The sequence below is a fragment of the Ictidomys tridecemlineatus genome, chromosome 3, assembly GCF_052094955.1.
Source record: "Ictidomys tridecemlineatus isolate mIctTri1 chromosome 3, mIctTri1.hap1, whole genome shotgun sequence".
NCBI classification, from domain to species: Eukaryota; Metazoa; Chordata; class Mammalia; order Rodentia; family Sciuridae; genus Ictidomys; species Ictidomys tridecemlineatus.
In genome coordinates this window covers 68,064,170-68,079,283 of record NC_135479.1, presented here as the reverse complement: position 1 = coordinate 68,079,283, position 15,114 = coordinate 68,064,170, and the positions used below count along the sequence as shown (strand labels likewise).

Sequence of the window (15,114 nt, the reverse complement as noted above, 5' to 3'; positions counted from 1 at the left end):
GGATGGTGAGTTTGAAGCTAGACTTAGCAACTTAACAAGGCCTTGAGCAATTTAGTGAAATAATGTCTTAAAACATAAACAAATGGCTGGGGAATGTAAATCTATGTTTAAGCACCCCTAGATGCTCTCCCTGGTACCAACAAATAACATAACATAAAATGATATAACATGCTATAAAATAAAATAAAATCTTGAGCCTCAATGATAACAGCAACACTTATAGCACTTGGTGCCTCAGGTGGCTTGTTCCACCTGCATGGACTCCCCGCCAGGAATAGTCCTCTGTTTTCCATCCCCAGCTGCCTCTCACAGGCACTGTGCCTGTAGCCTGCACACATTTATATTTCCTTTTATTCCCATTGTTTGAACAGTAAAATCCATGGAGCTGCTTGGCTCTGCCAAAGCTAGTTCTGGTTTGCTCCCAGAGCCAACAGATCTCAAGTCATGCTTCTTATTAGTTGACCTAGAAATATTTAATTTATGTTACAAAGATTAAGGCAGATTGAGGTGGCTCACTTCATGTCATCTGTTGGAATGTTTTCATGCACTATCTTTCTTGAGCCACCAAACCCTGGGTCTTAATCACATTTCACGGACAGCAGTGTCCAGGGCAGGGCAGGTTCCATTACAGCATGGCTTCAGGTTGGAGATGCTGGCTGCCAGAGTAGGGGCTATACCTCATATTTGTCCTCATTTTACTAATTTGTTTTGAGACAGGGGCTCACTGTTTCCAAGCCTGGCCTAGGATTTGAAGTCCTCTGTCTCAGAACCTTGAGTAACTGGATTACGTGCACACACCACTGAATTCAGCTTAGACCCCATCTTATGGTACCTCATACCCTGGAAAAACCCTGCACCTTTCTTCTGATGGTCCACAGCTCAACCTCCAGCACTTATGGAGAGAGGGGCTAAGTCCAGGACGAGAGGGCCAGCAAGTCAGGGCCCCTATACTAGGAAGTTCCCTGCTCCTGTGTAGAGGGTCACTGGGGCTTCTGCTCAGTCATGGTGAGGTCCAGATTCAGGTTCTGTCATTGTCTTCAATTTTGTTCACTTTGTCAACTCTTTGACCTCATCTTCAGAATGGGAATAGCTAATTCAAGGCTTTCCCAGGACCATCAAGTAGTCCATGACAGATCAGTCCTTTTTTCTGCTATTCTCAGGCTGTATCCCCTCCCATTAATTGCCAAGGAGTGGAGAGTTCCAGGTTTTAAAATCACATTTCTATACAAGGTTCTTAACATTTATGTCCTGAAACTAATGTTCATGTCATGCCCCTGAGGATTTGTGGGATGCTCCTTTTGATGCAGGCAGCTGGGAGTCCTGAGACCCACCTTCCTGGGAGTGACAGACATCACTGTTAAGCTTGCTGCAGATCACACCTAGTGCAGAAATGCCAACACAATGTTGGAACTCCACAACTCACTCTTGAGATCCTGCTCATGGGTCATAGGGCAGATGTGCCAGTGTCCCTGCTGGAGCGGGAAGTCAGGGCCCTCTCTGTGTCTGGCTCCTTTGTAAACCTATGTTAATCTTTCCAGCTGAAATTCACCTCCTCTCTGGATTACCCTAGCCAGATTTTTTGAGACAATAGTGAACAAACCCAAGGTCTTGTGCATGCTATGCGAGCATTCTACTACTGAACCACACCCCAAGCCTTTTTAAAATTTTATTTAGGAGAGAGGGTGTCACATAGTTGCTCAGGCTGGCCTTGAACTTGAGATCTTTCTTCCCCAACTCCTTCAGTAGCTTGGAATACTGGTGTGGCCCCTACTCTAGCCAGTTTTGATGATCTTTCAGAGAAATTGAAACTTTCTACCCGGTATTATGGATTTTATGTTACTGTTACAGCTCTGGGAAGATAGGAACTCGGGACAGATGAGAGATGAATGATAGACATATGGTCCATGCCATAGAAGGAGTATGGCAGAGGACCTGGACCTACACACAGCTGGGACAGCATTGCTGGGCCCAAGGACTCAGTCTTTCAGGGTTATCAGATGCACTAGCAAACTAGACATTAAAAAGAGAGTCTTCTAGGATATAGAGTTAAGATAACACACCAGTAGATGGTTGGTTGGGAAGTTATCTCAGTTTTCAAAACTGTGTGTTCAGTAGAGACACAAGGATGCCCAATCTGTAAAGCTGGGCTATGATTCATCCTTCTCCAGAACCTAGTGAGGAATCTTTCCTGATGGCAGGGGCAGATTGCAGATGGCAAGGGACACACCTACATGCATGATAGTCACTAAATATAGTCACCTCCTCTTTGAGTGAAATGTCACAATCTGTGGTGAGACTTCAGGTGGTGAACCATGTATCACAAGGGGATACCCATGAAGAGTGCAGTGTGACCTAAAACAAGCTACATGTGTAGGAGCACAAGGAGGCTGGCCCCTGCCTGCCATATGGATGTTTCTGTTTGTACTACCCTGGGCTCTGTCTCCTGTTGCTGCTTTCATTATGCTCTAGCATAATCATGCAGAGTCTTGTTCTTGACATGATTGTGATTTTTCTCTGAGTGTGCTCTTTAAGAGCAAAATAGCCCCCAGGATCCATTACCAAGCCATACAGCAAAGTCTGGGACAAAGATTAACTGACACACCCAGGCAAGATAGATACCAGACACTCTCCTGCAGAAAGAAAGATGTCCATTCTCCAAAGGATTATGACAACCCAGAGTCTACAAAGCAGGCCAGATACAGCATTCAGGACAGAATCCAGACTTTCTCAACATATAGAGATGCAGTGATATGAAAATAGTTCTTAAAGTAAGGGTCAGAGGCCAACAAGACTCCATCCCAGACATGGGAGTTGTCAGATGCTGACTCTAAAGCCCTGTTTAACAGCACTCCACATGAGAAAGAAAAACACTCCTGAGATTAATGGAAAGATGGAGAAACCCTCCAAAGTCTGTTCTGTGAGGGGACCCTTAAGGTATGTAGAAACAAAGATATTCTCAGGAGAAAGAGAGGTGAGAGAGATTCCAGGAGATCTGCCTTGAGCACATGATCAGGGTACTCTTCAGGCAGAAGCAGGGGACCAGAAGGAAAGGTGGCCCCAGTAGTGTTCATGACATAAGACGGAGAGAGCCCACCTCCTCTAGGTCCTGCAATTCATTTAACCCATTGTTTTGCATACAGGACGCCTATAAAGGTGAGCAACATATGCATCATTGATGGTCACTTTGAAATAAACGCTGTATTCTTAGAGTTCTCTTCTATTGATAAAATAGGAGAATGGTGGGAGCATTAAAATATATATATATATCTCCATGTATTTGGAAAATACATATAAAAGGTATATACCACTAGCATGTGATTGTAATGCACCTGTGTTCATTTCATTGAAATATTCCCAAGACTGAAAATCTAGGGGACTTAATGGATTAAAACATGTATGGAAAGCAAAATTTATAAGTTATTGAGTGAGGCTTCCTCTGGTTTCCTTTCTTCTTGGCTCCCTCACCTTCTGCAGCCACATGAGGCCCCTGTGACACATTGCCCATTTATCTCATGTAACTTCATGTTGTGTTCATTTTTTCAGTTCTGGCAATTGAAGCTAAAGGAGCTTGACCACTGAGTTACACCAAGCCCCTCTTTTATCATTTTTTATTTGTTCTTCTTAGTTATACATTATAGTAGAATGTATTTTGAAATATATATATGGAGAAGAACTTCTCATGCTTCTGGTTGTATATGATGTATAATTACATTGGTCATATAATCATGTATGCATATAGGACACCCCTTCTGTATAAATTTTGAGACAGTCTCACTATATTGCTGAGGCTGCATTGAGCTTGCAATCATCATGCCTAAGCCACCTGAATGCTGGGTTTACAAGTAAGACGACCATGCTTCAGCTTTGGGATCTTCATTTTATGAGAGACTCTATTGGCTTCAAATTTCAAAACTAATTTTCTTTTGGCATGAAAAGAGTTCCATTCTATAGCCTTCTGGCCCCAGTTGATTCTGATGGGCAATCAACATTATTTTTGTTCTTAATTCTTTCTCCTTCTGAATTACTTTAACTTCTTTATAAAAAATAACCTTTGAAGGGCTGCAGTTGTGGCTAAGTGGTCGAATGCTCGCCTAGCATGAGTGAAGGACTGGATTTGATCCCCAGCACTACATAAAAATAAGTAAATAAAAATAATGTTAATGTGTCCACCTACAACTAAAAACAATATTAAAAAATAAACTGTGAAAAACACAAAATAAGGTTGACTATTGTAATCACCCAAAGATGTTGATCTGTGCCTGGGACATAAGGAATGCAGAGGCCTAGGGAGGCCAGTGAAGCCTGGGAACAGAAGTGGAGCTTCCAACCATCAAGGGCTCATGTTGACAGAAGACAGCACTGGTCTGCACACCTGCCTGTCTTCTTACACGCTGGTGACCTGAGTACTGAGGAGTTTCCACTAGGCAGATATTCTGTGGGTAGGCCTGAGAGGCCCTGGCCCTCTAGAAACAGCTGCACCTTGGTATGTTTCTGAGATCTCAGGTGCATCAAGACCCTTGAGGCCTCCAAAAGCTGAGAGATGCTATTGTGAATATTGACTTTCTTTCACACAAACAAAATCCTATTAAAAATCCTAACATAAAGGATGAAAAAAGAGACCTGAAAATCAGAATCTTGCAGTCCAGTTCCCCAAACCCATATTGAAATGAAACTCTTGTTAAGCAGAATAAATTATGTAGGCGAAGGAACAAGGTTCCCAGAGGGTGCTGCCCAGGAGAAGGACTGGAGAATGTGGAGCCTGACAGAGTCTTGTGTCTGTGTTCTTCTTTACCACTTGAGTTTAAAAAATAGTGATCCACACCTTTTCTAACCTGAATAGGGTTCCCAAATGGGAAACTTTGCTATAGATTTTTACATTTTATGGAGAGGTATTTATCCCTCTGAATGCCTCTTCATAGACTGTAACTCATGATAGAAAACAGATCTGTGGCTTGGTTCAGACATCTTCTAGTGTACTGAATTCTAGCCTGTGAACTGGATCCTGTGAACACTTAGAGGTGGCAGTGCTTGCTGGATGCTCTCTGACACCATATCAGGTTGCTGTCAACCTCTCAATATTTGCCTTCCAATGTGTCTCCTCCATGTTGTCTAACAGAGCAACCAGGTAGTGTGAGTGGCTAGGGGAAACCTGCTATGGTACAGGAAAGAGTGATCCACAGTGAGCAATCTGGCAGTGTGAGGGTTGTGTGGACACCCTTCTGGAGTGCAAAGATGACAGTGTGAGGGGTGTTTCTAAACCTGCTGGGGTGCAGAGAAAGATGATGCACAGTGAGCAAGAAGGCAGTGTGTCTAGACCTACTAGGATTTAGGGAAGACTGACCCTCAGTGAGAAAGCAGTCAGTGTGAGGGGTGTGTCTAGACCTGTCGGGGTGTAGGGAAGACAGCCACATTGAGAAACCAGATAGTGTGAAAGTTGTGTCTAAACCTTCTGAGGTGCAGGGAAGACTGACACTCAGTAGCAAGAAGGCAGTTTGAAGGTTGTGTGGACACCCTTCTGGGGTGCAAGGGTGTCAGGAAGTGTGAGGGGTGTGTCTAGAACTTCTGGGATGCAGGGAAGGCTGATGCACAGTGAGCAAGTAGGCAGTGTGAAGGTGTGTCTAGACCTGCTGGGGTGCAGGGAAGACAGCCACAGTGAGCAAGCAGGCAGTGTGAGGGGTGTGTCTATTCCTGCTGGGGTGCAGGGAACATTGAGCCACAGTGAGCAAGCAGGCAGTATGAGGCGGGTGTCCAGACCTGATGGGGTACAGGGAAGACAGCCACAGTGAGCAAGCAGGGTGTGTGGGATGTGTCTAGACCTGCTGGGGTACAGGGAACACTGAGCCACAGTTAGCAAGCAGGCAATTTGAGGAATGTGTCTAGATCTGCTGGGGTTCTTGGAAGACAGCCACATTTACCAAGCAGGCAGTATGAGGGGTGTCTTCTCCTGGTGGGGTGCAGAGAATACTGAGCCACAGTGAGCAAGCAGGAAATGTGAGGGGTGTTTCTAGACCTGCTAGGGTACAGGGAAGACAAGCACAGTGTGCAAGCAGACAGTGTGCGGGGTGTGTATAGACCTGATGGGGTGCAGGGAAGTCAGCCAAGTGAGCAAGCAGGCAATTTGAGGGATGTGTCTAGATCTGCTGGGGTTCAGGGAAGACAGCCACTTTTACCAAGCAGGCTGTGTGAGGGGTGTCTACTCCTCATGGGGTGCAGGGAATACTGAGCCACAGTGTGCAAGCAGGCAGTGTGACGGGTGTTTCTAGACCTGCTGGAGTACAGGGAATACAAGCACAATGTGCAAGCAGGCAATGTGAGGGGTGTGTCTAGACCTGCTGGAGTGCTGGGAAGACAGCCACAGTGAGCAAGCAGGCAGTATGAGGGGTGTGTCTAGACCTGATGGGTGCAGGGAAGACAGACACAGTGAGCAACCAGGCATGTCTAGACCTGATGAGGTGCAGGAAGACTGACACTTAGTGGCAGTGTGAGGGGTTTTTAAACTTGTTGGGGTGCAGAGAAGACAGCCACAGTGAGCAAGCAGGCAGTGTGAGTGATGTGTCTAGACCTGCTGGGGTGCAGGGAAAACAGCCACAGTGAGCAAGCAGGCAGTGTGAGGGGTGTGTCTAGACCTGCTGGGGTGCAAAGAAGACTGATCCTTAGTGAGCAAACAGGCAATGTTAGGGATGTGTCTAGACTTTCTGGGGTTCAGGGAAGACAGTGACAGTCAGCAAGTATGCAGTGTGTAGGGTGTGTCTAGACCTGCTGGGGTGCATGGAATACTGAGCCACAGTGAGAAAGCAGGCAGTGTGAGGGGTGTGTCTAGACCTGCTTGGTTGCAGGGAACACAGACACAGTGAGCAAGCAGGCAGTTTGATGGGTGTGTCTAAACCTGCTGTGGTGCTGGGAACACTGAGCCACCATGACCAAGCAGGCAGTGTGACTGGGGTGTCGAGACCTGTTGGGGTGCATGGAAGGCAGTCACATTGAACAAGCAAGCAGTTTGTGGGGTGTGTCTAAACCTGCTGAGGTGCAGGGAAGACTGATCCTCATTGACCAAGTAGGCAGTGTGAGGGTTGTGTCTAAACCTGCTGGGGTGCAGGGAAGACAGCCACAGTGATGAAGCAGGCAGTGTGAAGGGTCTTTATAGACCTGCTGGGGTGCAAAGAAGACCGTTATTGAGCAAGCAGGCAATGTTAGGAGTGGGTCTAGAAAACATGGGGTGCAGAGAAGACAAACACAGTGACCAAGCAGTCATTGTGAGGTTTGTGTCTAGACTTGCTGGAGTGCAGGGAACACTGAGCCACAGCTACCAAGAAAGCAGTGTGAGGAGGGTGTCTAAACCTGCTGGGATTCAGGGAAGACAGCCACAGTGAGCAATCTGGCAGTATGAGAGGTGTGTCTAGACCTGCTGGTTTACAGGGAATACAGCCACAGTGCGCAAGTAGGCAATATGAGAACAATGTGGACATCCTTTTGGGGTGGTGAAGGATGACCCTCTGTCAGCAAACAGTGTGAGGAGCATAGAGACACATACTAGGATGCACAGTAGGCTGACCCAGCTTAACAAAGGTTCATGGGATGGTGAGGCAAACACTGGCTGAGTGTCCACCTAGTGGATGCACTGGAGTGCAGTTCAGGAGAAACACATGTTTTGAATCATGGCTTTGCAGTTGTATCCTAGGTTGAGAGAAAGTCACAAATGAGCAATACATGTCCCAGGTAGACTTCAGAGCTGCCAGGCCTCAGCCAGCTTCCTCCAGTCCAATGGGGTGCATGGGGCTTTGACAACCCCTGATTACTTTCTGGAGTCAGTTTTGACCTTTCTTTCTTCCTCTTTCAGGAATGACAGCTTCTCTCAAAACTCAAGGACTTCATTCCAAATGAGGAGTGACATGGCCAGCCAGAAGCTTTCCCAGGTAAGTGGGCACTGTGTTAGCTGGATCTGTGCTAATGTCCAAGACCTCTGTATCCATTCTAAGCCTCAGAGGCATAGCCTGGACTTCAAAGGTCTCAGTGGCAGTTTCTCCCAGCATCTGACCTCCAACAGCCACACCACAGGCATTCTCACATGTCCTACGAGACACAGGGAGGATTCATCCTGTTACACAGCACTCAGAATCACACCACTCTCAGCCTTCCAGATACTTAAGAAATTCATGATGGATAGACGCCACAGCACCATGGCAGAAGCTGCTCCAGGCAATAATGTCATGGCTACCCCATGCCAATCCCACAACACAAGCCAGGTAGAAACACCTCAGCAGAGCTGTCCTTCGCAGGACCCTGTGGTCAGGTAGAAGGATAGATCATTGTGTTTTGCTGCCACCATACCCAGACACAGAGAATTCCCTGCAGTGGACAGCAGCTTCCTTCCACAAGGTCAGTGTCAACCCCAGCTAGGTCAGGGGAGTAGGAGGAAGGACAGGGTACTCACAGTTTGCTGGCCTTCAGCACCCAGGCCCCAGGCAGACTTTAATCCACCTGTGGTCACTGACATTTGGGAAGCAGTCCTTCCATGGCACCCCAGCTCTTTCTAGGAGAAGTTCCTGCACACTGAAGGAAACAAGCCCTCCTGGTTACCCACAGTGCAGTGTGTCACAGGCTTCATTGTTGCTCAAATCATAGCATTTCATTCACTTATAAATGAAACCAAAGACTTAAAAAGAAATCTACCTCAGCACAGATTGCAGCCAAACTAGAAGTACTCATACAATAACATGAGAAATTAAGGGTAATTTCTGAGACACTTACCTCTCTATGGTTAAGTCTGAATTTCTCTTTGAGATCCTTCCTTCCACTGCCACTGGTTTCCCCGTGTGCATTCCAGGTCTGTGTGTTCCTCATCTTCTTAATGCAGGAACAGTATTGGGTCCTCTCATTGGCACTCCACCTGAGAACTTGCGAACCTGCACAGGCTTCTTTCTTCCAACCTGCAGCTTAGGAGAGTTGGGCAGGACAGAGCTTCATCTCCCCTTCATATGAGGCCTGAGAATAGGACACATATTCAGCATCCTCAGAGGCAGAGATGACTCATCTGGTTTGGAGCTCTGTGCTCATGCCCCTGGCCTGGAACTAAGGCAGAGGTTTTTGAAAACAAGCTCCTTCCCCGCTCCCCCTGCCCCAGAATTCACCTCCAGCAGGGAAGATAAAACACACATATATAAACCTGTGCCCATGTTTTCAGTATGGCTTGTGGGGGCTGCACAGGCCTCAAACTGATGTTGCCCACTGTGCTGGTCAAGCTGGTTAAGCAGGATTGTACAATAAAAGGGGAAGGGAATGAGAGAAGGCAGAAATCAAGAGGTCTCTGTAGATTTCAACTGGGGCAATCTCTGTATTTAGGAGGGACTTTCAAACTCTCAGTGCTGTGGCAGGATGTGTCAAAGGTGAATCATGTGCTGGAGGATCAGGGCCTGTAAACTCTGGAGGACTAGTAAGACCCAGAGTTACTGAAGGGCATGGGGAATGTCCATGCAGAATCAGCTGGGGCCATGTTGGTCTGATTTCCTCTGTCACAGATACCTTCCCTGAGGCCTGCAAGCACTTCCTACGGGGCATGGAGAGACCAAGACCCTCTGCTGAGTCCAGGAGCCTTGGAGCTAGCATTCACCAGGTGAGTGGGTTTTGAATGTCTCTGCAGGCGTTTGGACAGGTGTAAGTCCACACCCTAAGAGCTGTCAGTACATCCCCACTGGTGGGAGCTCCCTCAAAGGATCCTGTCTGGGCTCATACCTCAGGTCAGGGCCCTGGTCAGTGCACATTCCCTAGTCTGGAAGGACTGAGGCACTGGCACCTTGACTCATCTGGTGGTCAGAGCAGGAAAGCCTGTGTGGTGCTACCCCCTGAAACAGCTTCATTCACAGAGTCTCAACTAGAATAGGAATGGTGCAGCAGAAGATGAGTCAGGTGGAAGGCTCAGATGTGTACCAAGGTGACAACAAACAGATTGGTGCACTGAGTACTGTGAAAAGCCTGCTTGTATGGCCAGGGCTGAGAAGGCAACTGAGCTGTTCACCTCCACTGCAGCTTGTGACCTGTGCTGAAAGCTTCTGGGCATGCACCATGGCCCCAAGTTCACCTTTCAGGGACAGGACTGCCCACATGATAATTCCCCTGATCGGCTCTGGGAGGCTGGCAGGGCATGGTGAGGCTGGAGGTACATATAGCCCATGCAGTCTGCAGCTAGAGCTGTCCATGCACAATAGGCCTCAGGGCTGGGTGGACCCAGCCACTAGGAGCATTTTACAGGAGACTTACCCCAAATGCTGGATCCAGGAAAGCTGAAAGAGACTTAGACAATTCCCCTATTCCCATTCCCACTTGTCTTCCTGCCTGGTCTCCACATGCTCCACAACACAGTATGGCCAACCCAGTGGTGGCTATCTTGACTTGAATACAAATTTTATCCTCCTCCTTGTTTCTTCTGGTCAGTAAAGGCTGTTTCTTCACTGTCTTCTCTTCAGCCAGCAGGACTGGATGTGGGCCATCTGAATCATGCTGTATCTGAAGATGACTACCTGCCCAGGAGCACAGATCCCTTCATACTGCAGGCCATGCAGAGAAGAGGTGGGAATTCCCATAATGTCCATAATCCCAGGAACCCAGAGATCACTCACTTTGGCTCTCATAGCTGCTTACATGAAGCCCTTCCATCACACAAAGGTCTTGTAAGATATAGTGAGATCCCACCACCCTATGTTGAATATAGCCTCAAGCTAGGCTGGCAAGGTAAGTCCAGTCTTTCCCTCTCCCATATCTGGAAAATACCCAGGCTCTGTTGCTTTATTAGGTACCATATGGATCCTGGACTTGGGGTTTGGACATTGGGTAAATCACTGAACCTCAGTCGTGTTTCTTATCTGTAAAATAGGGGACATGTCTGCCCCTAGATTTGTGGCAGGAGAACCCCAGTACAGGAACTGGGGCACTGCAGTCAGATATGGCCACTGCATGAGCCAGGAGGAAGGGATCCAAGCCCCAGGTCTGCAGTTCCTGGTTCTGTAGGCCAAGGACTACTGACACGGGTCCAGGGGAGGAACAGGAGCAAGAGCACCAGCAGAAAGAGCCATGAATCTGGCCAGCAGCCACTTAGTCCCAATGTGTGGAACTCAAGCTGCAGGGCCTGTGTAGCCACCTTCCTCCAGAGTTGGTTAGCCAGCCTGCCCAGGAGGGTGGGGAGTGGAATCAGTGATCAGCTCCATTTCAGATGCAGCCTCTTGATTAGTTTTATAAAATTATAAGCCTAGGAAGAAAAAACCTGTGGTTAAACCACGTGTCTCATTTTGGATCTGGAAATGTAGGTACCATAGAAAGTAAGAAAAACATATTTGGTGAGAGACAGTGAAGTGGTTTGGACCAAAAAAGATGGCAGTGGTCCTTGCAGAAGGAGTTATCTGGGCAACATCTCTGGCCATAGCTGCTGTCTGGCTGGCAGGGGTTTGTGTGAAGTAAGTGGGGAGGTGACCCTGAGCTAGAGCCTGGCCCTGTTTGGCCTTCACATCACCTCATGGTGGGACAGGTCCAGCCTGTGATTTCCACAATGCCCCTGGATTCTCAGCACTGCCTGAGCAGGACCTGAAATCCCCTGTCAATGTCAAATCCCACATGAGATCTAAGCTACAATTTGTACCCTGGGCCTGCAGCAAGGAGCACTGGAACTCAGCCCCTGGGCCAAACTCTATGTTATGACATTTTCCTCCCCTGCCAGGTCCCACTGGTGAATGGCTCAAGCAACTGGAACTTGGATCAGGACAGACCTTGAGGCCTCATCCCCTTCAGGCAGATCATGGGGTTCCCCTGCCTGGCTCACCACCCCCAACTCTGTTTCTGCCCATCCCATTCTGGACCATCTTAGCCCATTCCACATCTGCTCATCATACACTACTTCTGGGATCTGGTCATGTTGGCCTCCAAAATCTAGGAAATACATTGTTCTTGAATGCTGTGCTACAGTGCTTGAGCAGCACTCGGCCTCTTCCAGACTTCTGTCTATGAAGAGACTTCCGTCAAGAGGTGCCTGAAATGGGCCAGGACCAAGAACTTACTGAATCCTTTGCAGATGTGATTGGTGCCCTCTGGCACCCTAACACCTGTGAAGGTGTGGATCCTACTGAATTCCAAGCTGTCTTCCAGAAATACATCCCCTCCTTCTCTGGAAACAACCAGCAGGATGCCCATGAGTTCCTGAGACTCCTCATGGAAAGACTACACCTTGAATTTAACAGACAAGGTTGCCGGGCTCCACCAATCTTGGCCAATGATCCAGCTCCCTCTCCACCTCTCAGAGGAGAGACTGTTCAAAGAACCTGAGTTAAGTGATGATGATCAAGCCAACCTAATGTGGAATCATTACCTGGAATGAGAGGGTAGCAAGATTGTGGACCTGTTTGTGGGCCAGTTGAAAAGTTGTCGCATGTGCCATGCCTGTGGGTATCACTCCATGACCTTTGAGGTTTTTTTTTTTTTTTTTTTGATCTGTCCCTGCCCAACCCCAAGGAAGGGTTTTCTGGGGAGAAGGTCTCTCTGTGGGATTGTTTCAACCTTTTCACCAAGGAAGAAGAGATAGACTTGGACAATGCCCCAGTGTGTGACCGATGTTGCCAGAAAACACAAAGTACCAAAAAGTTGACAATACAAAGATTCCCCTCAATCATCGTTCTCCATCTGAACCGATTCTCCACCTCCCAAGGCATGATCATGAAAATTTCAATAGATGTAGACTTCCCACTGCAGAAAATGAGCCTACGGGACTTTACCAGTGACAAAACTGTGAGCCCTGTTTATGAGCTTTATGCCCTTTGCAACCACTCAGGCAGTGTCCACTCCGGCCACTACACAGCTCTGTGCCAAAGCCAGACTGATTGGCATGTGTGTGATGACTCTTGTGTCTCCCCTATAAGTGAAAATCAAATGGCACCCAGTGAAGGCTATGTGCTGTTCTACCAACTAATGTAGGGGCCATCCCAGTGTTGGGACAGCCCCTGTAAGCCCTGCCATCTGTGAAACCCTTAAAACACCCTTAAGTCCAAGGTCCCCATTGACCTGAGCTATCTATTTCTCTGTATTTTTATTTGGGGAGCAAGGTGGAGTGGATGTAGTTCCCATTTTTATTTTATTTTTTTTTACTAAAAAGTACCTTTCCATCTGGAGGCTCCCTTTTCACTCAGCCCTGTGTACAGAGCTTTCCAGACTTCTGCCCATGTACAGCCCCTATAAACTCTGAAACTTAAATTTTTGTGAATAAGTTAAGAAAAAAAACATATTTGGGAACCCAAAGAACAATGTGAGGCCATGCCTCAGTTTCCCCATGTGAGGCTGGAGTGGCCATGAAGGCCTCCATGAACATATTGTGTGTCTGCCTTTGTGTGCTGTTGCTATTACTGGTCACTGATTTCCTGCTCATGTTCTAGCAAATCAAGCTGACCTGGATTTGTGTAACAGCATCCCCAGACAGCCATTCTCCCAGTCACCCAGGGCCATGAGAGCATCCATGTTTGGAGGGTTGGTGTGGGAGTGACATGGTGGGGCTGTGGCTCACCTGAGGGTCAGGAAGGCTGGACATGAACCACAGCTGCTGTTGGCTGAAATACCTCCTGAGGCTGGGTAAGCTGGTCTGTGAAAGGGACAGTTGTGTCCCAGATCAGATCTTGGTCTGGGATGGATGTTGTCCTTCCACAACAGCTGCACTAAGGTCTTCATTTCTTCTCAGGACCTGTGCCCCCCCCCACACACACACTGAGGATCACCAGTCTGCACCCAAGAGACAGCAAGGGAATGCTCATCCTTGCTGTGAGCCCCCTAGGGCCCAGTCCTGGTGGTTCTGCTCACTGGCCTTAGCCCAGGCTCCCCATCCACTTTGGGGTAGAGTCTGGCTGCAAGTCCTTCCTGAGCACAGAGCACCATCATTAGCTGTGGAGATCTTTATTCTAGGATGCAAATGATTACTCAGAAAGGTATTTATCCTTTTCATTGTTCTTAGAGAAAGGCTGGCTGGGGATTCTGTCACACAAATCCAGGTCAAAGAGAATGGGGTAATGCTAACATTAATGAGATTTATTTCTTACCCTGAGTGGAAGAACTTTGTGCACTCTATTTAAGGTACAATAAATCATAAAATTTTCCTCTGTAATAGGTGAATCAGGATACAATTACTAAACCTGTGTGAGTGCTGGACACTGTGATGTCTCATCATTCTGATTTTTTCCCCAAATTATTTATACATATCTACTGATCAAATACAAAATTGAGGGAGATTCCCAACACGGTTCCAGCATGTCTCTATGCATAAGTTCTCACACTTCTTAACCTATGTGCTACAAATTCTAGTCATTTTCTTCCCCTGCAATCTAAGCCCCAGATCCTCAGTCTGAGAGTCAGCCTGGTCCCTCAATGTTCATTGTCCAAATTGATGGCCTGGGAACTCTGAATGAAGTAAGTTGAGTAGATTATAAGGCTTACTTCTTTGCTGTACCATGTCTTAGGAATTGATCTTTTGTTTCCTGCTACCCATTGACTTGAAAATTATTGTTTCCTCTATCTCTCCATACTCCCATTTTAAGTGACAAGGTAAATCTAGTTTGTTACCCTATATTGGACATAATTTGAAGATAGGGTTAGTTTTTCACTGTCTTCATTGAAGATGGATTCAAGATTGTCAATTTTATAGACATCTTCTATAAGGGAAAAATATAAAAGATTATCATATTTAACACATATGACTGATAACTGAGATTATGTACAAATTATTTGACATAGATATGCTTCCATCTCTCTCGGGTAAAACTTCATGTGTGATACAAGAACTTAAATACTTCAGAGTAACATAAACTATGTATTTTTCATTTTTGAATCCCACACATGATTTTACAAGGCACATTGCTCATATTTGGTGCCAAAGACTGTGTGCATTCCTCAAGTTTCTTTTCATACATGTCATGCATTATAAAATTCTTCTAAACACTTTGATTTAAAAACTAAATAACAATATATTCAAACATTTCAAATTAGCTGTCATTTTTCATAGGTATTTTTTAAATTAACAGTTTGAAATTTTAGCAAAAGTGAGGTGCTAAGCAACTCAGTGAGATCCTGTCTGAAAAGAAAATATAAAATAGGACT

The 15,114-nt window shown here is 46.7% G+C and overlaps 1 pseudogene; it reads left to right on the top strand.

Annotated features, from left to right (window-relative positions):
- The first annotated feature begins 11,536 nt into the window (after window positions 1-11,536).
- On the top strand, window positions 11,537-12,951 carry LOC144375828 (ubiquitin carboxyl-terminal hydrolase 21 pseudogene; annotated as a pseudogene).
- Window positions 12,952-15,114: the final 2,163 nt, after the last annotated feature.